The sequence below is a fragment of the Schistocerca serialis genome, chromosome 4 (genome assembly GCF_023864345.2).
Source record: "Schistocerca serialis cubense isolate TAMUIC-IGC-003099 chromosome 4, iqSchSeri2.2, whole genome shotgun sequence".
NCBI lineage: Eukaryota > Metazoa > Arthropoda > Insecta > Orthoptera > Acrididae > Schistocerca > Schistocerca serialis.
This window is the reverse complement of record NC_064641.1, coordinates 440,336,264-440,362,542: the sequence shown is the minus strand read 5'-3', so window position 1 is coordinate 440,362,542 and position 26,279 is coordinate 440,336,264. Positions and strand designations below refer to the sequence as shown.

Genomic DNA, 26,279 nt, shown 5'->3' with positions numbered 1-26,279 from the left:
TAAGTCCCCACGTTCACTACCTACTCACAAATGACTGGTCGAATGCACATCTGTTGTTAACAGTTATTAAGTTCAAGCTGCCACCGTAGTTACTGCTCTGACGTCACTTATAAGCCAGGAATAAAATAAGTCTCGAACCTTTTTGGGCGGACGGTGTATAGTGAGGTGCGGTTTCGCCAAGTAACAGCGGAAAGTGCAACGAATTTTCAGTTGAACGCAATTAATTTTTAATATTTATAGCGGTCGAAAAATGACAGACCTTTTTTTTAAAAAAAAAATACTGAATTTGTTTTTTATTGCGGAATTGTAAATAGCTGACGAGAAGGACTTAAACGACATATCGTGTGTATTACTTGATCCAATCTACATCTACATGATTACTCTGCAATTTACAGTTGAGTGCCTGGTTGAGGAGAACGACATAAACAGCCCGTAGTCAGGAGAAGAGGTCCCACAAACTTAACCAAACATTCAACTTCATGAGTTTTGCTGTTCGCTTGAAGCCAGTCTGTCTGCATTCTGTTGTAGCGATAAGACAGTTTTCTCCTAAAGCTAACAAAGCGTTCACGATATATACGACACTCGAAAAAGTTGACAGCTTTTGTTTGTATGCGACTGGGATCAACTACATTAGCGTTTGGCGAATACTACATTCCAACGCATTTCATCCTCTCCACAGTTCGCTCCATCTACAGCTACATGGAAGTGACTTTCAAAATCAGTTTTAGTTCTCAGAATTGTCTACGAAAACTGCAAAGTGATGCGGCATTTCTATACAAGATTTTGTTCACGGGTGAAGCAACGTTTACAAACTATGAGCAAATCTATCTTAGCAATATGCACAACTCGTCAGTTGAAAATCCACGCTGGTGAGAAGTGTCCAAACAATCACTTTTGTCTGGCAACGTGTGGTAGGGACTTTCCAAGAATCGCATCATTGGTCCCTATTTTATTGATGGGGACTCGAAAAAGCAGCATATATCTACAGTCAGCAACGTACATACTGTCGCCGTTATTGGAAGATATTCCAATGGGTATAAGGCAAGCCATGTCGTACCAGTATGACTGATGTTACGTCCATCCATTCCGCACAGATGCTTGCACACAACAAAGCATTTGGAGATATTTCAGTCGATCATTTTGTAAACACAAAATGGAGCGCCCGTTGACCAAGTTCATCATCTTTGACTGTTATCTGAAGATAAATCCAATGTGAACCCGGACGCCACCGACAACATTTCAGAGGTTGTTCGGGGACATTTGTTTCGTTATTTTGGTATAAGGGACATTTTGTCCCCGGTGGCTCGTTACAGAGTAATTACATTTCGTTTGATTTCTTACACCTGTTTATCTCTGTACTGTATTCCACTGAAAAATCTTCAGAGCTATGGAAGTGTCGGTGATATGCGCTGTGTGTCTTTTCGGAAACAGACTTGATCCATTCTCCCGCGGTACTAGCTGACATTAATGCCCACTTTCCATTCAGTACTACCTGGTTCTGGTTTGGGTTTGGTTGTGCAGAAGTATTGGTCGAATGTTAACAATGACTCACAACTTTATGAATAAGTTTGTCGATGGACAGGTATATGGGCTGTGTGGATCAACTGAATGCATTAGAAGAGAGGCGCGACAACAGTAAGCTCATTGTTCCCAATACGACGGCAACCATGTCACAATATTTTTCCATCTGACGGATGTTGCATTACTCTGAGTTTGGTGTTCTACGTTTTAACGAGTGCATACTGTAAGCTTTTTCGCTGCTGCTCCACAGAAACAAAGATAACTGGCGTAACGAACTAAATAATTCGTAATTACAGGTTTACTCAACAATGAACCATCGGGGACTATGAGTCCCATGGAACAGCCAGCCGGAGTGGCCGAGCGGTTCTAGGCGCTACAGTCTGGAACCGCGCGACCGCTACGGTCGCAGGTTCGAATCTTGCCTCGGGCATGGATGTGTGTGATGTCCTTAGGTTAGTTCGGTTTAAGTAGTTCTAAGTTCTAGGGTACTGATGACCTCAGCAGTTAAGTCCCATAGTGCCTAGAGCCATTTTAACCTTGGAACAAATTACTCAAAAAATATCCCTGAACAACATACAAAGATTTTGTCGGAATACGGGTTCACACTGTATTTACACGTTCTGTGTATAGCTTGGAACGCCTCTCTTAGCTGTCTCATGTAGAAATAAAGAATTTTTGAAGAGCAGCTGTGCTAGATAACAACCAGTTTTATAAAAGTATTGTAATAGCTGTGGATTTGTACAGAACAGACTTACTGCAGTTGCGAAAGAAGACATTACTACGAAAATCGTGAAACTGATTGCAAACGAGCAAGGCCACAAAACAGTATAACTGCTAGTTGCGGTGCAAGACTTGCACGTGCAGATAAAGATTGTGAAATAGGCCGGCATAGTTTCTGATTTGCAACTGCCATTGTGTAATAGGTTCTTCCTCCGCCTGCGGAAGCCGCAGGTGATGGCTAATGCTATGTGAGATGCACTGGCGGCTTGTGCCGAACCAGTCCTGTTCTTAAAGGGGCTGTGCGTGTAGAGAAGTGGGGCGGGGGCAGGGGGGCGAGGGTGGGGGAGCGCGCAGCTGTTCGGGGCGCTCGATACTGTCGGAGCGCCTGCAGGTGACAGCCGGCCGGCAACAGGCGACACCGCGCCTCAGTCGCGTTCTTTCTGCACCGAAGCCGACACACGCTTGCCTCTGGATGCGTTGCACAGCGAGTGCTGAAGCGCCTACTGGGTGTGTACGCGGTCTCCAGTTGGTGGGAGGAGCGTCCTGTGCTCCACCGTCTCTCAGATGTTGATGGCTGATCGGCAGGTAATTACCAAAAGTTTGCATGCCTCTGTGTCTTCACTTGCTGCGTTCTCCACAAGGGCACGTTACCTGCATAATCCTTGATTAATGTTATATTTGTTACATTACGGTTTAGCGGTCGAGTTCAATCCTTCTAAATAAGCTGCATGTCACAGATCGCGCTCAGTATAAATTTTGTACACCTAAATCTCCACTACGCAAGCAACTTTATGGTATTTGGCATGGTGTCAAGAAATGCGTGGACACGGAGATTTAAGAAGATTCATCTCCCGATCTGTACTGTGCAAACCTACCACTCTGTGTAAACGTGGCACTGGTGGAACCTGTGCTTACTTTGTCTCTGAAGCAAAGGCAAATTGTTCAAATAATGTTCCATGTTTTCTAGTCTGTAAACAGAAACCATTGTTTGGCCTCAGAATACGCCTGAAACAGCAGTATCTGCATCTAGGCATGCCTTCGTAGTTTACGTTTAAAATAAAACAATGATGTAGTTTCTCAGATGGAATTTTTTGAATAGTACTTTAATACAAAATTCTTTGGTAGTGTAGGTTTATGCAATAACAATTACATTCAACATTTCGGAATGTGGTTTATAAGTGACCGACTGTGACGCTGCTTTCAATTTAAATATTAAAGCACAGTGCAGCTTATCGGTTTAAATCACAGCAGTATTCCACATTGCAGCTGTGGATTTTCACTTCCAACAACTGAAAAATGTAATCTTCTTACTAGAAAAGTTTTATTTGCCCAGATCGCAATAACTACGTACATACACAGCCAGTTTCGGCAACTGAAGTTGTCTTCAGATCATCTACATACATCAACCAATGTGCCACTCAATGTAGTGCACTGTCTTCTAGTCATAAACACATTCAGGAGCAATTCAGCCAAGAAGACGCGCCAGTGTCTCGTCATACATCGTATAATAAAATCAGAATCGTGGTAGACACAAAAGTTTCTGATAAAATAACTTTGGTTCAGAGAATATTGCTTGCTGTGTCTGTATCCATAGGACGGTACACTGATGCGTCTTCTTCAATAAGTTGCTCCTAAATGTGTTTATCACCAGATAACAGTGCACTATATTGAGTGGCATAATAGGTGATACATTTAGATGATCTGAAGGTGGCAACAAACGAAAATTTTGCAAGGCTGCGTTTATTTTGCCACAAAACGCTATAAACGGGTGTTAGTAAAGTATAAACAATATAAAGAACAAAAAACGTAAACTACTGCAACATGCATAACGGCAGACAAAAATGTTCTTCGTTTTTCTCAACTTAATGGATTTGCACACACATTCTGACAACTAGTTAATGTGTTAAGTATGGATTGTGACCACCTCTGGCAGCAATACAGACCTGAGAACCACGGTGTATGCTGTGGATGGTGTCATCGATCTTATGTCGAGGCAAAACGCCCATTCTTCCTGCAGAGATGCTCGCAAATCTTGGAAAGTGGTAGGTGAATGCTGACGCGATGCAGCCCATCTCCCTGGTGCATTCCAGACGTCATCTGTGGGATTCGAATTGGGAGAGCGAGGAGGCCACGCCATGCTTGCAATAACTTCCTTCCCAAGAAAACATCAGCCACCTGTGCTCTACGAGGTGGAGTATTATCGTCCATCACTACGAAGTTTGGATCCACAGCACCTCGCCAGAACCGCACATGAGGTTCCAAGATCTCGTCACGGTAACGTGGCAGAAGTTAAACCTTGCTGATTCACCCGTACAAGTTCATGAAGAGGTTTTCGAATGGTCATCATAATCCCTGCCCACATAATTAGAGATCCTCCCCGATATCGATCTCTTTCCACAACGTTTGGGTCCCTAAATCGTGTTCCACGTCCCTCCCCCCCCCCCTCCACCCCCCACCCGCGAATCTGCCGTGAATCACTCTCCAGACCAAATCTGGACTCATCTGCGAAAAGAACATTGGCCCCTGTTCGACTGTCTATGTGGCATGTTGACGACGTTACTCTAGATGCTCCTTCTGTGAGGATATGCCAGAGATACACATACAGCAGATCTCTACAATAAAGACCACTCTGCCGAAGCCTTCTGTACATCGTTTGCCTCGATAAAAGTCCAGTGGATGCTGCGAAGTCAGATGCCAGTTGCCGTGCAATATCAAGGCGGCACCGTAGTGCCCTTACAGCCAAATAACGGTCCTCTCTTTCTGATGCAACACGTGGTCGGCCCTGCCCTAGTCTTCGGAATACAGTTTCGGTCTCTGTACACTGCCACCTCATCAGAAAAGCAACAGAACGATTCACATTGAGCCATCGAACCATATCAGTTCGCGACTGGCTGCTTCCATTCTTCCTATGGCCCTCCACCGCACAGAGTCTGCTAGGCGTCTTCTCTGTGCCATACTGCACTGTCTGTGACTGTGTACACAACGACTGTGGATGTGGGGCTACCAGGCAAACACTAACCTGTTTGATAGATGCCCCGACGTCATCATTGGCGTGGTTATCACCAACTTGCGTGCAGAACACGATCATACGGACATTTGTTGACAGTTTGCATGACTATATCTTGAATTAGACTTAGGATGGGGAAATAGCGGATGGTTGCTTTAATTTAATATGTGTTTATTGCGATGTGGGCTAATAAAACTCCTCTAATAAGAAGATTACATTTTTCAAAATCAGAGATCGCTATTCTGCTGACAATGTTAGATAAACATTTAAACAACTAGTAGTCTGTAGTATGCATGGCAGTCTCACGAAATTAATTAATAAGGACACCCAGCTGTAGCAATACTTAGTTACGTGCCAATTAAAATCCATATCTGAGTAAATTTAACTCTTCTATCCCAGTTTCCGGTGATGATTGTTCGGCAATCATCAAATTTGTGCGCAATACGAAAATGGTTCAAATGGCTCTGAGCACTATGGGACTTAACATCTACGGTCATCAGTCCCCTAGAACTTAGAACTACTTAAACCTAACTAACCTAAGGACACCACACAACACCCAGTCATCACGAGGCAGAGAAAAATCCCTGACCCCGCCGGGATCGAACCCGGGAACCCGGGCGTTCTCGCTACCGCACGGCCACGAGCTGCGGACTGTGCGCAATATGCTACGTTTGCTTCTACTCTGGGTCAGCTGCCAATCCCTATAGTGTGAAACGTGTCAGTTGAACAAACTTTGCATACGTTTATTTAAATAAATGACGATCCATAATGACCATTTATTTTGGAAATTGACTATTCATTTCTGTTGAATTCCTGCCGCTTCAAGATGTTAGTCTGAATCAGAATTTGATACGCTGCTTTTGTCAGTGCCACATCTCATCCGTTGTTAACTATCAGAGTTTATTAGCTGTGTATTTCATGCATTTCTATACTATCTGGGCATTTGACATTGATACACCATGCATTTCATGTGGATATTCGACACAGTTATTTATTTGAAGTATGATCAATGTGAAATTGGATGTACTGGTTTCTACTGATCCCTAATATAACATATCTGCATATATCCAACCGTCAGTATGTGAGACCTAAATGAAAACGTAAACAGCACAGTTGTGCATTACACATACTCAAGCGACAACTTGGAAACTCTTACTAAGAGATTAACTCTCAGAGGATTAAAATAATTAGTATTACATAAGACAAGTAACAAAAAGACAGTGTCCCTTGAATTTTGTTACCAAGTGCATCTACTTTCGGTAGAAAAAAATTAGGTCATAAACATTTATATTTATGGTCGAAATTATGAACAGGTGCTCGATCGTGTTGAAAGATGCAATCACCAGCGCGAATTGTTCTTCAACAGAGGGAAGCAAGAAGGTGCTTAAAACATCAATGTAGGCCTGTGCTGTGATAGTGCCACGCAAAACAATAAGGGGTGCAAGCCACCTCCATGAAAAACGCGATCACACCATAACACCACCGCCTCCGAATTTTACTGTAGGCACTACACACGCTGGCAGATGATGTTCACCGGCCATTCGTCATACCCACACCCTGCCATCTGATCGCCACATAGTGTACCGTGATTCGTCACTCTACACAACGTTGATCCACTGTTCAATCGCCCCATGTTTACGCGTCTTACACCAAGCTAGGCGTCGTTTGGCATTTACCGGCATGATGTGCGGCTTATGAGAAGCTGCTCGACCGTGAAATCCAAGTTTTTTCGCCTCCCGCCCAATTGTCATAGTACTGGCAGTGGATCCTAATGCAGTTTGGAATTCCTATGTGACGGTCTGGATAGATGTCTGCCTATTACACATGACGACACTCTTCAACTGTCGGCGGTCTCTGTCAGTCAACAGACGAGGTCGGCCTGTAAGCTTTTGTGCTGTACGTGTTCCGTCACGTTTCCATTTTAGGAGTGTGGAAATCTCGTGTACAGACGTATGACACAAGTGACACCCAATCACCTGACCACGTTCGAAGTCCTTGACTTTCGCGGAGCGCTCCATTCTGCTCTCTCACGATGTCTAATGATTACTCGGGTCACTGATACGGAGTACCTGGCAGTAGGTGGCAGCATAGGTGCCAGCACAAATCACCTAATACGAAAAACGTATGTTTTTGGGGGTGTCCGGATACTTTTGATCACATAGTGTATATGCTTGTCGTGCCTATGTGTAAGGGGCTTAGGTGGTCATTACCACTGTGGATCTCACCTTGTTATTTGCACGGTCTTCGCTGTAAAGCTCAGAAACTATTCAGGGTATTATTTATTAAGTTTCTTTTAAGCACTCGTTCACACTCGCTTGAAAATTTCTTGAAAAAAGTAATTTTATTTTGTGAGTCTTATGTTTTATTTGAAACAAAAGAATTATTTCAGTGTTACCGATAACCTAATTTCGTCCTCTTGGATTTCAATAAAGTACATCACACCAAAAATAAGGTTATCCTCACAGTATGTCATTATCCACACATCAGTGCGCAAACTGAAACGCTTAATAGGTTCTCTAACTAGTTTCAGCGGAACCATAGTTGGTACAAGCACAACTAATCACCGATGTTGTTTACCGTACGTAGAATAAAAAAGAGCACCCCCCTTCATTCTGCATGTGACACTTGTACCTGAACGATTGTGCTGATTTCTAATAAGGGACACCATTAAACATTGTTTTTCTCAGAGTACTGTGTGGGTCATTATTATAAGAATAACATAGATTTTGGTATCCTGTTAAACTCTGGGTGGCGAAATTACGTAATAAAGTAACGTGATTAGAGTGAAAAAAGCGTAATGGAGGAAAATTAGCCGGCAGGAGTGGCCGAGCGGTTCTAGGCGCTACAGTCTGGAAACGCGCTACCTCTACGGTCGCAGGTTCGAATCCTGCCTCGGGCATGGATGTGTGTGATGTCCCTACGTTAGTTAGGTTTAAGTAGTGCTAAGTTCTAGGGGACTAATGACCTCGGCAGTTAAGTCCCATAGTGCTCAGAGCCATTTGAGGAAAATTACTTCTTTGATGAAATGATATATCAGTTACCTTTTTTCCCGAAAATCGTTTCTTAGCTGTGCAAGTTATGTGGTCACGAAGGGCAGTAGGATGCGGGGGTTATTTTTTCTTTTGGTGGGGTGGAGGGTAGTACTTGCTCTGGAGGAGCCGCTATTAACAAAGAGCTGCTGTTAAGGAGTATATGGAATGCCAAACCGCAGATGTGTAAGAGTTGATTTTTAATTAATTTCGGTATCTTCCAAGGAGAGTGCAGAGTTGCCTACGTGCAAGTCTGTACATACAGAGATGGTATCAGCTAATATGTATTTGTTAGTAATATCTTCGGTCTGTCTTTCTTCATTTTTTCATTGTCCTGTCCAATTATTTTATTTATTTCTTTTCCCTCACAATTCATGCCGCCATAGCAGCTGTTTGCTGTGCAAACCAGTTAATTGTACGTCACCATGATTACTCAGCAAATTGCAGCCACGCCCCAAACCGTCCATTAGCCGACCTGCCAGACGGAAGTTCCGGCTGAGTCAGACTCGTTCTCAGAAAATTGCGTCGTATTCTCTCCACCCTAAACTTAGCACACTCGAGGATTTCATTTATGTGTGACCACTTTAACAATCCGACAATTGTGTTGATTTCCACTTTCATCTGTACGATTTAACGTTTGAACCAGCTGTTTTCGTTACCAAATCAAATTCTTGCTCTGCGAGCAAGTGTGTGTTGTTTTGAAACTTCTGGTCCGATTAAAACGGTGCCAGACCGGTAACCTGCATTTCACGGGTAGTGCTCTTACTGACAGACAAAGCCAGCGCAAGTCAAGAGTCTGCAAGTACTCCTCTCCTTTCCTAAGTTTGGTTCGCGAGCTGCGCCTGGATAGCTCAGTAGGTCGCATTGCCCTTGAGAGGCAAGAGTCCGGGTTCAGATAAGGTTTTAATATTTCAGAAAGATTTAATATTTTATTTCACGGTAACAAGCAAAAGGAAAGGACACTCGAAATTGTAATAATACAACTTTTACTGCAGCTAGTAGTTCAGAAGGGACTGAGGCACTGTTGTATCCTATCCCCCATGTTATTCAGCTTACACTACATCTGCACATAGAGACAGCAGTAAAGCAAACAAAGGACAAATTTGGAAAAGGAATTTACTTCTCTGGAGAAGAAATAAAAACGTTGAGGTTTACCAAAGAGACCGTAATTCTCCGAGACGAAAAGGACTTGGCAGAGCAATTGAACGAAATAAGAGTAGTGCTATAAGATGCATCTCAACCAAAGCAAAATAGTGGTAATGGAAATAAGAGAGTTAAATCAGGCGATGTGGACTAGCAAATGTCACACTATATGTAGCTTCTGAGGTTGTTTGTTATTTGAGTAGCAAAATAACTGCCGATGGCGGAAATAGACTGGATATAATATCGGACTCAACAGCAAGAAATGCGTTTCTGAAAAGATCTTTTTTACATCGACTATAAATTTATATGATAGGAAGTATTTTCTGAAAGTACCGGGTGGCTATAATTGCAGTCCATTGTGGACTGTAGCTGTACACTGTTTGTATGACGGTATGGCATCTACGCTATCATTTGACTAGCCATAACGTGAGCGAAAAGTATGGCTACTGAGAAGGGAGACGGTGTGCTGTTAGCGAAACTATTTTATGTGAACGGCAGCAATTACAGTGCTGCATTGAGAGAGTATCGCCTACTGGAGGCTCTGAGGAGAGGCCCGATGGTTTTAAAGACGATGGTAATGAAATTTGAAAACACGGGTGAGCTGGAAGGGGAAGGCGATGGAAGTTATGGACGAGGCTGTTGCTGTAACTGACCATTCAGTAGTGCCCGGGTAGTGCTAGTCCTCGTGCAGTGTCGCGAGAATTCTCCATCCCATGGTCAACAGTACGGAAATTTTGCGATCTATTTTACACTGGTACCTGTACAAGATCCAGACGGTGCAGCAACTGAAACCTCCTGATCTGCAGCAGTCCTAAGCTACTCTTCTGTTTCTGGCACGGATCGAAGTTGAAGACATGTGGCCGGGCAATATTCTGTGGAGTGACCAGGCACATTTTACGCTACAGGGTGCAGTGAATTCACAGAACTGCCGTATTTGGGGTGCTGTTAAACCACGTAGTGTGCACGAAGAGCCATTGCACCCGCTGTATGTGACTGTGTGGTGTGAATTCACAAGCACCTTTAATCTCTGTCCGTTCTTCCTTGAAGAGAAACACTCCGAGGGCCTATCATATGTACCGTGACGTCTGCACGTTATCGAGACCTCCTGGTACAGCATGTGATTCTCGCTTTGGAAAAGTGCAACTGTGTGGAAATCACTGTTCTCATGCGAGACGGGGCAACACGTCATATCGCTCGCCCAGTGAATGATCTGCGTAGTGTAATCTTCCACGAACGTATTATCTCCAAAGGTTTTCCAGTTGCATGGCCTGCAAGATCACCTGATGTGAATCCATGTGGCTTTTGGCTCTGGGGATATCTAAAAGAAAGCGCTTACCAGGGACACGCTCGGTCTCCACCTGATACGAAGGTTGCGGAGATTCCACCGGAACTGCTACGAGCAACTGTTGATTACGTCTTTTGCGGATGCAGCATCACGTCACCGTCTCAAGTGCACTTATTGAACAAACAGTGTAGACGGTGATTAATAATAAAATCCTTTCACTTGTTTGACCTTTCCTGCATACGTCCCGTTCCTAATTCATTGCATACGTAGGCATTTCTATATATCCTCCCTCCATTCAAATCACCAGATTTGCACCTTTTCTCAGAAACTGGAACTAACTTGTTTTCCAGCGTAAATCGGTTTGGTACTAACGCATTAGAATATCCACCAAGTTTCGGTGCCATACGATAATTATAGCTCACACTGTACCTCTGTGAGTAGCTGCCCTTTTAATTATACCTGTATTTGGTTACAGTGTAGTTGCATAGATTAGCGAAACGTGGACGATGAGCAGTAAAGGCAAGAAAAGAACAGGAGCTTTTGAAATTGGTGCTACAGAAGAATTCTGAACATCGAATGACTGGTAAAGAGGTAATGAATAGAGTTGAGGAGGAAAGAGAGCTGTATGGCCGCCGAAGAGCTTCGGCTCCGGGCCACAACCTCAACCTGGCACCTGCTCCCAGACAGTTAGAACGTGAATCCTTTTCGGAATTTAGTTCTGCAACGACTAATTTACTCTTCCGATGCATCACCTCTCGGCCGCGCTATGGCTGGCTGACGCCTTGCAAACGAACATAGGCGTGCTCATCTGTACACCGTATGAGGAATAAACTTCGTTAGGTTCATAAAAAGTGAATCTTACGATTTAACAGCCACGAAAGATGTCTACGCTTCGACTGCCTGACGGTGCTCATTGGCTCATTTCTACACCTGAAGCAAATTGGAGTTGTACTCTTCTGTCCAGAGAAAAGCGAATTTCTCTTTAGAAGTCTGAAACAAACCACAGTGCGAATCTGCGACGAAGCGAACAAAAGGCGAAATTGCGGAAAAAGGGTTGCTACTCCATCGATCGACACTTGGCGTCAGCATGAATTGCGTCGTATTGACAACATGTGTGAGATGAATGCGATGCTTTTCGACTTGCCATTTGCTACTAGTAGCCAGTGGGGAAGTGCCGCGGCAGATCACGGCGCCCGAGGCTCTCCTTGTCCGCCGGCAACAGGACACCCACGCGCCTGGTCGGCTGGTCGGGGCGTCAGCTTCCCGCTTCCTGTCACACGCGTGTGCGTCCTATCCTCACCTCTGCGTGGCAGGGGCTAGCACGTTTCTCACACAGCACCCCTCACGCACCGATACAACTCTCACGACGCTCTCATGCGTTCTCCAATCCTTAAAGAAAACAATCATAGTTTTACCAACGCTTCGCAGTTATTCGATAGCGCACGCATACATTCGTATAGAGAAAGAAAAATATTTTTCTTCGCCCTATGCAAACGGTTTTCCATCCGTTCCTTGGAATACAATAATTTTTAGGCCATATTGTAACGACATTGAGCATCTTAAGCAGTATAACAAAAACAGTTAATCTAGATCGCAGGTAATATTTATGTACTCTGGTAATTGGTTTGTACATCCACATGATTACTCTGCTATTCACAGTTAACTGCTTGGCAGAGGGTTCATCGAACGACCTTCAAGCTGTTTCTCTACCATCCCATTTTCGAACAGCGCACGGAAAAAACGAACACTTAAATCTTTTCGTGCGAGCTCTGATTCCTCTTATTTATTATGCTGATCCCCCGTACAGATGGGCACCAACAAAATATTTTCGCATTTGGAGGAGAAAGTTGACGATTGAAATTTCATGCAAAGATCCTGCCCCAACGAAAAACGCCTTTGTTTCAATAATTGCCACCGCAATTCACATATCGTATCCGTGGCGCTCTTTCCCTTGTTTCGTGATAATACAGAATGAGCTGCCCTTCTGTGAAATTCTCTGTCAACCCTGTCTGATGCGGATCCCACACCGCATAGCACTATTCCAGAAGAGGGCAGACAAGCGTAGTGAGCCCGCATCTCGTGGTCGTGCGGTAGCGTTCTCGCTTCCCACGCCCGGGTTCCCGGGTTCGATTCCCGGCGGGGTCAGGGATTTTCTCTGCCTCGTGATGGCTTGGTGTTGTGTGCTGTCCTTAGGTTAGTTAGGTTTAAGTAGTTCTAAGTTCTAGGGGACTGATGACCATAGATGTTAAGTCCCATAGTGCTCAGAGCCATTTGAACCATTTTTGAAGCGTAGTGAGACAGTCTCTTTATCAGACGTGTTGAATTTTCTAAGTGCTTCGGCAATAAATCAGACTCTGATTCGCTTTCCCACGACATTATCTACGTGATCGTTCCATTTAAGTCATTCGTAATTGCAATCCGGAAGCATTTAGTTGAATTTGCAGCTTTTAGATTTGTGTGATTTACTGTGTAACCGAAATTCAACGGAATCCTTTTAGTACTTATGTCTATAAAGTCACACTTCTCATTAGAGTTAATTGCCACTTTTCGCACCATACAGGTATTTTAGACCATTAACTCTGAAATTAACAAAAAAAGGCGATATGTGATGCAGCTAATCACCATAAAAACTAACAAACTGCAACGTCACTGCAAGACAAAATATGTATATGCCCTTAGCGACGTGTGGAGCCGGTACGCGGAACTGCAGCGCCTACGAAAAGGTACGTGTCGACAAATCCTGACTAGCATATAGAGGCTAAGAGTTATAAGGGGAAAACTCCGCCCGCTGTTCAACAAGGGTGGAATAAACCAACGAGCGAAAAAATTACCGAATAGCATGTGCACAATAGAAAAAAACTCATTGTACAAGCAATCATAATACAGCGTTGATTATAATCCACAAACGTATTTAAAATACATAAAAGCACAGTAAAAACTTGAAAGGTCAATAGTAGTGGGTAGAATCTAAAGAAATTGCCCTCTGTGGGCATTAGGTAGAACTGTTACATCGTGTACCTCTTGCCAAAGACAGTAACATAGGTGATACAAACTGCCAAGCAAAGATACGTATAGTAAGACGATAATACGTCCCGCAGGCTAGACAACAGAACGAGGCGTGGTCCGCCTCGTGCTTAGCGTCGCACGAGGTTTAATCCAAATCATCTACATTTAAAGTAGATTCTACATGGACTTAAACAGTCAACGAAAGAAAATTAACAATAATTTTTAAATAAAAGTAGACCTACCCTCGGAGACCTGGTTAATTACGTTGCATGTAAAAGAAGTGGTAACTGGCATGAAAACGATCTCATTACTAAGCGCTAGAAAAATGAATGGATACTTTAAGGCCTTAAAAGGTATCGTCAATTCCTGGTGTTAATAGAAACCTACTTACTATTATCTATATACCAGAAAATAAAAACAAAAACATACAAAAAGCATCTCGTAGTAAAAACAAAAGATAGCTGTGATATGTACCCTCATTTAGCTAAAGTTCTTTTGCTATAAGTCTTAAATTGTAAGAACGTACAAAATGAGTGCCAAGAATGAAAAGTTAAATCAGAAGAGTGGTAGGTGTACATAACAAATCTATTAAATTGTTTGAGAATATCTCTGTTCCAATATAATGCACACGAGCGCCGTGAGAGCACGCAATCTGAACTGTTTTTGTATGCTTCTAGGAATTTAGTTATTTATTTGTTCTCCTCAATTAAAGCTTATTATCTGAAAAGCTAAAACACACCATACAAATCACATTTCCGTGGATTGTCATAAATTGTGTGTTACCTATTTATTTCTAATACTTAATTTTTATAATACAACTACTTCTAGTATTACAAAACAGCAATGAAACCATTAACTAGTTACCCAACTACTACGAGCACTACAGAATTTGTTCTCTGTTTGTCCATTTATTTTCGTGCATTTAACTTGTAGATGGTTGTTTCCGCTATTGGATCCTCATTGTCTGCTGGATTCCTTGGGCGTCGGGTAGCTCGTCAGCAGCGTTTCCATTGTACCCAGCAGTTCCATTCATCACTGTTACGTCCACACTTCCATGATCACTTGCACCAACTCAATGTAAGATTCTTGGGACTCTATTCCATTCGGTGGTCGACGACCTCAGTTATTTTCTCTCCACCTTGATGGTAGCACGCTGTCTTATGATTGAATGCCTCGTGCCGTCTTCCTTGGCCTTCCTAGGTACTGGGGCTGCAGTATCGTCCAAGATGCGTCAGGTCGACTCGCTCCTTAGCACTGCTTTGGAATCCAACATCCTTAGGCCGGCCGTAGTGGCCGAGCGGTTCTAGGCGCTTCAGTCTGGAACCGCGCGATCACCGCGGTCGCAGGCTCGAATCCTGCCTCGGGCATGGATGTGTGTGATGTCCTTAGGTTAGTTAGGTTTAAGTAGTTCTAAGTTCTAGGGGACTGATGACCTCAGATGTTAAGTCCCATAGTGCTCATAGCCATTTGAACCATTTGAACCCAACACCCTTAATACCTGACGTTCACTACTCGCCGCATCCTTATAGAGCACGCAGTCCAACAATGTGTCTCGTTATCGCACCTCTCGTAATCGTTACATCATTTAATTTCATTTTAGGGTTCCTGACTAGGTTCCCTTTCAGCTGGGGGTACGTTGTTTTGTGAGATCCTAATGACAGTTTCGAACTTCGACACCAGCCTTTAAGTTCGTGAAGCGGTGCATTACATTTGTCTTCTACATTATTCTAGAGTCAGCACTTACAACGAACAGCACCCCGTCTGCAAATGCTACCAGTCCGCTTACGTTACTGCTGTCATGTAACTTGTGTTGTATGCACTACATTGCTACGTCTCGAAACTCTGGCCCAAACACTGATCCCTGCGGACAGCCTTTTGATATTGTCTTCGTCGTTATCTTTCTTGAGCATGTTAAAGAAGCATATCGCCTGGCAATAATCTCTCAGGGAGTTGTGCAGCGACCAAAGAAAGGCCACACTGCCGCTTGTTTGATTTTATTTCAGTCTTTTTCTGATATGACTTTCTTCCCCACAGTGCCCACAAATTACTTCGTGCTTATCGCAGTATTTTGCCAAATGACCAAGTTCTTTGCATTCAACGCACCGCCTCAGTAGTAGATCGTTTTTCTCTGAACCGAACTAAATCCAAGATGTACATTGTGCCGTTTAATAACAGCTGTTCTAATCTCAGGGCTCACTTCAATAACTGGGATCACTTTTCTTCCCATTGGTCCTGTGCTGAATCATACTGTAAAGCCACTTTCGAAGCTTTCCTTCGTCAATTCACTTCACCGTTCTACACGTATGTTGTGTCGTTTAGTATCTTTCCATCTGTGTCTCTGGGATGTTGTACAGTATCATTAAGGGTCTCTCTTTTTCAGGCTGTTCTCAAATCAGTGTCAAAAAAATACCTTATCGTTGTTAAATATCTTTTTCGTGTCACTTTGTGCAGCAGTTTCCAGGTTGACTACATTATTGGTTTGCTTGATCTCCCTTATACAAATTTTCTCTTTGGTAGTGTTTATTAAGGTCGTTAGTTTTTGTTGCATCATCTTTGCATTTTAATTTGTTCTTAACTTTGCCCAGGAGCTGTCTCGGTTACATCACTCATGTCAGACTTGAGATATCACTGTCAGTATTCTAAGACAAATTATGTCAGGTGTTCGTCCAATTTCACTGGATAATTTCGATATTGTTCAGCTTCAAAGGAATATGGGATGCTTTTAACCGTCTATTTTACCCTGCATCCTAGATGATGGTTAATAACCGAAAAAGGTAGATCAATAAAGAGGGTTAAAATGCATCTTATAAAATACTTTACGGCTGTTTAATCTCACGTCATGGAAACATTACGATGGATGAATGTGTGACGCTGCAGCGCAATTTCACCACGCAGCTGGCAAGGAAGTAAAAAACGAACAGGTCGATACTAGGGCATAAAGTCTTTGCGAATTCCATTCTGTGTACTCAATTGGACAGTAACTATGACGCACAGACAGGCGCTTGAACAATATACGCACATGTCAGCGTCTGAGAGAGAGGATGTATAACTGGGCTCAAACAAGCCGGTCGCAGTAATCGGCGAATCACTAGACACTTGAATAGAAGCGATGTCGAACACAGCGGAAAAAAGGAAGCGGTCGACCTAGAGAGACGACAGAACCTGAGGAGCGAGCAACCGTCGGAGAGGCACTAAGAGCTCCAGGATTCATTATTATCATCGATCCGACTTGCAACTGGTGCATCACTGACCACAAGGACCATAAACAGGCGGCTCACAGAAAAGGGGGCTGAACTAACGGCGCTCCTTGCACCGACTACCGTTGACCTCTGTAAACCAACAACTCCACCTGCAGGGGTGTCGAGTACATTCGGCCCGTAATCCCATTGACAGGAGTAGAATTTTCCTCAGTGACGACTCCCGCTTCGAACTGAGCCTCGATGACCAGCGGTGAAGTGTCTGGAGACTCCCCGGACGGCAGTGGGATGCATACCTTACTGTCGCCCAACATACGGCCCGGCAACTAGGTGGTCTGGAGTGCTATTTCATTTCACTACAGGACTCCTTCGATTATCATCTGTGGCACCCTTACAGCACAGCGGTACGTAGAAGATATTCTACGCCACTTTTTGTCGTTTTTCGTGGCAAGCCATTCCGGGCTTACATTTCACGAAGGTAATGGCCGCCCACACACTGCGCGACTTTCTACTGCTTGTCTTCGTGCTTGCCAAACCCTGCCTCGACCAGTAATATCGCCGGATCTCTTCGCAGCGAAGAACGTTTGGAGCATTATGGTCAGGGATCTCCAACCAGCTCGGGATTTTGACGATCTGTCGCTTAAGTTTGACAGAGTTTGACACGATGTCCCTCAGGATGACCTCCAACAACTCTACCAATCGGTGCCAAGCCGGATAACAGCTTCCGTAAGGATCAGAGGTGGACCAACGCGTTATTGACTTGCTCAATTTGTGAAGGTCTTTCTCTTGAATAAATCATCCAATTTTATGAAATTGTAATCATTTTTTTTTTGTCTGTGCATGTACGTGACATACGTCCCATTCGGATAATTCTTCCGTGGCACTCCTTTTCTTAGTACATTTGATACAGCATCCACTCATCGACCTTTGAGATCATAGAGTAACGTGGCAGAGTAACACCAAGAACTTAACTGATGAGCATAACTATTTGTGTACGAGCTAGCTGTGTGAATGGGGGCGCTCTGTTAGCGCATATACTATGTTAGCGTAGGCGTCTGTTCGGTATTAACTCTTTTTCTTTACGATGCTACATAGACGAAATGACGCTGTCAAAGTACAGTACGTTTATAGACGCGGGCCTTTGGAAAGGCTTCTTCTCTTTCTTTTTTTAAACAATTTTTGCACCTCTCCTTATGCCTGCACACTTAGCGGGGACCTATCTTGCACCCTTTCGGTACAGCTCTGAATACAACGTTTTATTACAAAGTAAGGAAAATACCTTACGTAGAGGATTCCGCATTTATTTTGAAATCGTTATGTCCAAAATCAAAATAAAGCAATATTTGCTTGATACATTTTTTTTAAGTACCAAGGTGACATTTACCAGAATTATTACTTTTCTTGTAATTTTGTTCGTAACGGAGACAGGAATAGCAAAATGTCATTTTTAGAAAGCATCCTATGATTTATTCGGTAATGCACATCCTCTCCTCAGGATTTGTTCAGAAATGTGTAGCAATGAATGTTTACTCAAACAAACATGACGTTATCAAATACGTAACACAAAACCGACTGACACACTCCTGTACCAGTACCCACTGCAAGAACCCGGGTTAACGTAAATCGTTCACTTGCCGGACAGTAAACAAATGGAAACAAAGGAAAATTGACACCGGTCATTCAGTCAGCCATCTTGATTTGAAGGTTTCTGTTCGTACAATGTACAAAGATAAGACAAACGTTACTCATTCGTGGAGAATGTAAGTTAGTAGAACAGTAATAACCGACATGCATTGTTTCCTGTCACATCCAGCAAGTGGGCGAGTTACTTTAACCCAGGTGTGATAGGGATGGCGGTTATTGTTGAAACAACCGGTTTTCGGTTATATCGGTTTTTTAAACTCCAGTTTAACCTGACTGTCAAAGCCGCTCAAAATAACCGGCTTCTGAAATAGCCGATTTTCGATTTCTTATTCCTATTACTTCCTGTGATAAACATAGAAATCGAAAAAAAGATGGAAAAATTTTAACTGTCAGTTTCAAGATACACAGAATCAAAATATTAAATCAAATAAGCAAATAACTGAAAACCTAGTCCATCCGCCTTTCGCTGCTTTTCTCGAAAAGTGGTTGTATACTACAACAAATCACCAGCATTATCCTACTGATTGTAATTTATTGAAACTCTCCTTAAAAATCATGTCGTAATCGAGTATCAAACCATTATTTGTGCATTACGAATAGTCAGTGCTAAAGGATGAAAACTGAGGTTAAAAGAACTGTATTTTGCGTGTTAATTTGTCTGTGTTCGATGGCTACAAGCAGATAAAGACACGTTATGTAGACACCACCGGTTGATGGTTAAAATGCATTTTATAAAATCAATACATCGGCCGCCCAAGTTTACAATTTTGCATTTTCTGTCGATAGCTGCATTAATACTGACTTGTGACCAATTTGCATCACTTCTTCGTGGTGCCACTTTTTATTTTCTTTTTTTTTTCCTTAGAGTGTGTGTTATTTGACGGAAAGCTTCAGGTATCTGACGACTGAAGACAATTAATAATTTATTGAGGAGTAAATAAAATCGCGATTTTTATTTTATATTATACTAAAATCTATTTCAAATATTTTCCATAAATACAGTTTACAGGCTTTGTTTTACTTTCAATTTCTTTAGAAAGTTTAAACAGTTTGTAATTTATTTAACCTTGAATTACCAGAATCTCATAAAATTTACGATTGCAGTAGGGTATAAAACAGGGCATTTTGTACTTAATTTGGTAGGTAACATACCACTGGAGATCTAGTAATGGTAATTAACTGATTCATGTGAATGAAGTGTGCAGTAGTACACTTTATGGTAGTTTAGTAACAATGCAATATTTTCGGCCCCTATGGTTAATTAAGTGGTACATTAAATTTCTTGTGCTATATTTTTCATCAATATAGTTCGTTGACGCAATATTTTTCAGTAACGCTTCATTGTTATTAAACCTAATTATAGAATTAAAAAGTTTGCTGTTCTGTGTAGAAAAAATTGCAGAAACGTAGTCCGTGGGGGAGAGGCTGGTGGATTGGAGGGAGGGGGCTCCAGCTTCGACAGTTCTTGGATCGCTGGATCACGTACAATTCTGTTCGTATTGACCTCTTATCCACCTTTCATTACATTCCTCTTACAAGATCGATATGCTTACGCACGGCTAGAGTAGTGCCTCGTCGTAACATAATGACACAAAAGCAGTCATAATCTGCCCGTCGGAGAATAAAAGAGTGTTGCATTTTCTTGCTCAACTCCTTGAAACCCACCGGAAAACAAAATCGCACGATGGTGACTACTTATAAATTCAGTTAAACGCGTTTTGTGAACAAACCGATGATAAGAAACCCTTACGATTTTCAAACGCGCCACGTTCATGTTTAGTTACTTTTTTTCCCCCATTTAGAAAGTCTAGCTCCCATTCGGAACTCCTCTTGTCAGATGTAGAACAGTTTGAGTCGCTGTGGCGTATTGTAATGGGAGTGGGTTTGTCTTCTGGCGATATTCTTACGGACAAGTCGTGATGCAGCCTTTGCACAAGCAGAACTGGGCCAGCGCTGGGTTTGCTATCAGCTGCGGCACTCAATATTCATAGCGCTTGACACACAAAACATTTCCATTCGTTTTCTCCACCCGTCTTCACTAAGGCCTTTGCAGCCGAGTAGTGCACGTGTGTCGTCGGCAGAACACGTGCAGCGTGGCAGAGCCGTCTGTCGCCGAGACAGGTAATTAGGTGAGAGAGCAGCTGCGACTCGTGCGTTCCGTCCTTATACGTCAGCTGGCTTCCCCTTGGCGGCTGACATACCAGTTTTTGTAATCCCTCCACAGCGTTGCATATCCACTGCCACAGGTGCATTGCACGGTTAAGACCACTGGCACACTCATCCCGTCCAGAATTCAAACATTCTTGTTTGACTCATTTAACTTGTTGGCCAGACACCACTCCTGAGCTTACCAGCACGTAAGGACTTTAAGGAAAAGTCATTCCGCAATCTAGTCTTACAAAACTTGGGATGGTAGCGGATACGATGCTTCTAAGTCTGTTTTATTTTCGTTGTTAGGAATGGAAATGGACGATAAAATTTGGAGAAGGAAGTGATTAATTTATAATTATAATAAGAGTCGCTCAATCTCGTGTTACCGAAAGTTGCGAGTGACGCTCAACGGATGTTCTTGTTTTCAGACCGAAGATTGGTGCTCTCAGTCGAGTGGTGTTGCAGAAAATCTCCGTAACCATTCATGCTAGAATTGATACCTCAGTGCTCGAAGAAGACTGTTCACGTTATACTATTACATTCAGATGGTTCTGAGGATTTCAAAGGGATAGTTCAATTTAGAGCAGGGGTTTCAAAACTTATCCTCTGACATTACACTTTGAGAATCCTGCTATTCTGACGGAACACCTTGTTTATTTTGAAAGATATCAAATTTTAAAAAATCATCAGACTTGTTAATTCGGTGATTATTTCAATTTTAAACCATAACTAATAATACAGAAATAATAGAATTTTAAAAAGTAATTAGTATTGTAAAAATTCGAAAACGCTTGATGTTATTAATAGTTTTTTTCCCCGGAGCACGTACTTCCAGCGGAACACCATTGTTCCGGGGAACACAGTTTGGGATGCCCTGGTTTGGAGGACACTCGTAATTAGTCATCTCATTTACCGTAATGTTACTGCAGTACAGAAACTAATGGAGGACGAACAGTTACGATTGATTATTTTTTGCTCTTTAGCACCGCATGATGCAAAGCTAAAAATTAACTGGCGAAAAGTTAAAATCGTGCGCCTAGCCGGACTACTCCTTTCAGCGAGCAATAAACTGCCAATGGCGCCGGCAAAACACACTTCAATGATCAGCGCATAGTTTTAACTTGGAACTAAAATCCTACTTCCTTAGCACAGTGATAATGATGTGTTTTCGATTGGCTAATTTGTGGCGCACTACCAGCGAAAGGCAGAGATCCTAGTTAGACAATCGTGCACGTTTCGCACAACAGGGTAGAGGTATCCTTAAACTGGCATACACATGTTATGCGCACTACTATGCAACGCTTCGGTGGGATTACAAGGTCGTAAGAAACGGAGCACAAGCTTGAATAAAAGAAGAATGTTGAAGGAAATCGACCGTGTCTTTTTCAAACGAAAAACATTGCGTTAAACGATTTGGAAAAACCAAGGAAGATTTAAATTTGGGTGACCGAAATGGATATGAACCTTAATCACTGCGCGAGCTCACTTCTTTTTTTTAGGTACGATGTTCAAGTGAGATTCCCGATTTCGTTTGAAGCTGATGTTGAAACTCTCCGTATGTCTTCAATGACCGGCGCAAAGTTTTAATTCGCAACTAAAACCGTAGTTCCTTAGCACATTGACAATGAGGTGTCTTCAGCTTGAAGTATCCTTAGTAATCAAGTGGTAAAGGGCAATGTAAGTTACAGACCTGATAAATGCTTCTTTTGTTTTTCCTAAAAACTCCAACAACTGGAGTAAAACTTCCTACCCATTGCTCCAGGTCAATCCAACGATTTAGAAGTAATTCAGGGGGCGGGTTAACAGCGCTGTCGGAAGAATCCTGAGGCAAAAATCATTCATATAGTTTCTAAAAGGCACAAAAAGCAAGATCATTCCTCAACGTTCACCGATAAGAGATATCTAGAGATAGATCATAAGATTGGCAGCGGAAGAATGAACAGGAAAATCCTCCGTGGCCTAGTCTTCGCCTGCAGTGACCACTCACGAACTTTTACCGGTTGGCCAAATGCGTAGTTATACATTGTCCCCTAATCCACTCAACTACGAGCCAACAGGTGTTTCATGGGAGAAAATGATGCACTGATTCTAGGAGAAAATTACCCACTTCGTCCAACAATACTTAACTAGTTCACTCCGTAAGTCTCTTTTAAGGCATTTGTGCATAGCACTGTTTTTAAGCGTTACGGGAAATCACTATTTAAATGCTTCTCTGCATATTTTTATGGTTAGGAAACCGGATGGGTATGTCTTGTAGATTACGTTCAAAGTGATCTGCTGTTGACTGATTTACTTCAGCATTTTCGGCAGTAAACAAGATATCGCGTAAACAGATGATCGAGCTATGGGGCAATAATTTGCATGCCATAATTACGTCCACGAATATGCTCCGACTGTTAACCATTTAAGTGGCAGAGGTTTCTGCCTGAAACCTCCATTGCGTTGATTTTTTTATTAAGTGCCAGTGCATTTAGCGCGAAATCACTGACGCTTTGCAAGACAGAGACCTCTAGTGGTACGCTAAGGTACTTCTGCGTATGTCGTGTGGTATAGCAGTCACTCAATAGCGTTCAAAGCAACAGTCAGAGCAGACATTGTGCAACGTGATTGTAGGAAATTGTGACATTCTGGTTTTTTTTATAGTGACCATATTGAGGCGATATTGACATAGAAAGTAAGTATATCTAAAGTTGTTGTTGTTGTGGTCTTCAGTCCTGAGACTGGTTTGATGCAGCTCTCCATGCTACTCCATCCTGTGCAAGGTTCTTCATCTCCCAGTACCAACTGCAACCTACATCCTTCTGAATCTGCTTAGTGTATTCATCTCTTGGTCTCCCTCTACGATTTTTACCCTCCATGCTGCCCTCTAATGCTAAATTTGTGATCCCTTGATGCCTCAAAACATGTCCTACCAACCGATCCCTTCTTCTAGTCAAGTTGTGCCACAAACTTCTCATCTCCCCAATCCTATTCAATGCCTCCTCGTTAGTTACGTGATCTACCCACCTTATCTTCAGCATTCTTGTGTAGCACCACATTTCGAAAGCTTCTATTCTCTTCTTGTCCAAACTAGTTATCGTCCATGTTTCACTTCCATACATGGCTACACTCCATACAAATACTTTCAGAAACGACTTCCTGACACTTAAATCTATACTCGATGTTAACAAATTTCTCTTCTTCAGAAACGATTTCCTTGCCATTGCCAGTCTACATTTTATATCCTCTCCACTTCGACCATCATCAGTTATTTTACTCCCTAAATAGCAAAACTCCTTTACTACTTTAAGTGTCTCATTTCCTAATCTAATTCCCTCAGCATCACCCGATTTAATTTGACTACATTCCATTATCCTCGTTTTGCTTTTGTTGATGTTCATCTTATATCCTCCTTTCAAGACACTGTCCATTCCGTTCAACTGCTCTTCCAAGTCCTTTGCTGTCTCTGACAGAATTAAAATGTCATCAGCGAACCTCAAAGTTTTTACTTCTTCTCCATGAATTTTAATACCTACTCCGAATTTTTCTTTAGTTTCCTTTACTGCTTGCTCAATATACAGATTGAATAACATCGGCGAGAGGCTACAACCCTGTCTCACTCCTTTCCCAACCACTGCTTCCCTTTCATGCCCCTCGACTCTTATAACTGCCATCTGGTTTCTGTACAAATTGTAAATAGCTTTTCGCTCCCTGTATTTTATACCTGCCACCTTCAGAATTTGAAAGAGAGTATTCCAATCAACATTGTCAAAAGCTTTCTCTAAGTCTACAAATGCTAGAAACGTAGGTTTGCCTTTCCTTAATCTTTCTTCTAAGATAAGTCGTAAGGTTAGTATTGCCTCACGTGTTCCAACATTTCTACGGAATCCAAATTGATCTTCCCCGAGGTCCGCTTCTACCAGTTTTTCCATTCGTCTGTAAAGAATTCGCGTTAGTATTTTGCAGCTGTGACTTATTAAACTGATAGTTCGGTAATTTTCACATCTGTCAACACCTGCTTTCTTTGGGATTGGAGTTATTATATTCTTCTTGAAGTCTGAGGGTATTTCGCCTGTCTCATACATCTTGCTCACCAGATGGTAGAGTTTTGTCAGGACTGGCTCTCCCAATGCCATCAGTAGTTCTAATGGAATGTTGTCTACTCCCGGGGCCTTGTTTCGACTCAGGACTTTCAGTGCTCTGTCAAACTCTTCACGCAGTATCTTATCTCCCATTTCGTCTTCATCTACATCCTCTTCCATTTCCATAATATTGTCCTCTTTTGCACCTCCTGTCGATTTCATTTTTGAGACGTTTGTATTCCTTTTTGCCTGCTTCATTTACTGCATTTTTATATTTTCTCCTTTCATTAATTAAATTCAATATTTCTTCTGTTACCCAAGGATTTCTACTAGCCCTCGTCTTTAAAGTTATTGTAGGGTAAATTTGAGTTTGTACTACTGTTTATATGAGTGGTTTCGAAATGAAACCACTGGGCAGAATGAAATTTCTGTATGAAACAACTGGGGAATTATGTAGTTTTGATACAAAATTTATGACATTTTAGGTCCATTTTTGCTTGTTATTTACGACTATAATTCGTTTTGGGCATTATCAATTCACGGACGTTTTGGGCTCTGGGCCGGCCGGTGTGGCCTTGCGGTTCTAGGCGCTGAAGTCTGGAGCCGAGCGACCGCTACGGTCGCAGGTTCGAATCCTGCCTCGGGCATGGATGTGTGTGATGTCCTTCGGTTAGTTAAGTTTAATTAGTTCTAAGTTCTAGGCGACTGCTGACCTCAGAAGTTAAGTCGCATAGTGCTCAGAGCCATTTGAACCATTTTTTTGGGCTCTGGGTTAGCGACTAAGAAAAATATTAATTGGCTTTCACATATATATCACATGAAATGATGGGTGGTTGAAGACTGTATGTCGTAGTGATTATAGAGTGAAATCACCTCCTTAAAACAACTGAGTGTTTACTTTTGGCAATTTCTTCTTCAACGCGTTGCTTACTATGATAATAAAGGTTACCTTGGAGAAAAATTTTAAAATTATATTTGTTTTCACATTATTGGGACTCAGAGTTAACAAGAAAAAGTAACGAGGACCGCTAGCAAGTGAGTGGGATTCGGAGAGACACTGGCAAGTGTGGCTTCCAGGACAGCTGAGCGCACGCACTGGAAGAGGAAGCAAAGTGTTGGTCAGGGCTCGCCCCCGGTGGGACCGCAGGTGTGTTGACCTTGCCTTGTGGTTCACGGTCCGCCGCTCCGCTGCCAGCCCTGCAGGACGGGTTCCCAAGACACCTGCCTCTCTGAGCACGTGCGCGCCTGCCTCTTCAAGACACGCATATCTCTCACGTACTGCCCCTCTCCCGCTCCGTAGTCGTCGCTAATGTCACAATTGTTGAACAGGAGTACGATGTCTGAGGTTACGTCATAGAGGGCACGCGAGCAATCGCAGATCCCGAGTTCACTCTCTGTGCGGTGGATTACATTAGTTTAGCGCAGAATTTCTATTCCCTATCATCTGTTGTACTCTAGGGATCAGTAGCCTGCGGACTATTTCGTGTCCCTTATCAGGAACAACACAGTGAAGAT

At 42.7% G+C, this 26,279-nt stretch overlaps 1 protein-coding gene across 5 annotated transcripts in view; it reads left to right on the top strand.

The window, feature by feature from the left end:
• Positions 1–26,279, top strand: part of LOC126475060 (tripartite motif-containing protein 2-like) — a 454,750-nt gene that overhangs the window by 316,845 nt on the left and 111,626 nt on the right. The window contains exon 1 of one of the 5 annotated variants that reach the window (XM_050102614.1): positions 2,779–2,826. The exons of the other annotated variants lie outside the window; for them this stretch is intronic. The gene's annotated coding sequence lies outside the window, so the exon portion shown is untranslated. Of the gene's footprint in view, positions 1–2,778; positions 2,827–26,279 lie in introns of those variants that run through there. 5 annotated transcript variants of the gene reach the window in all.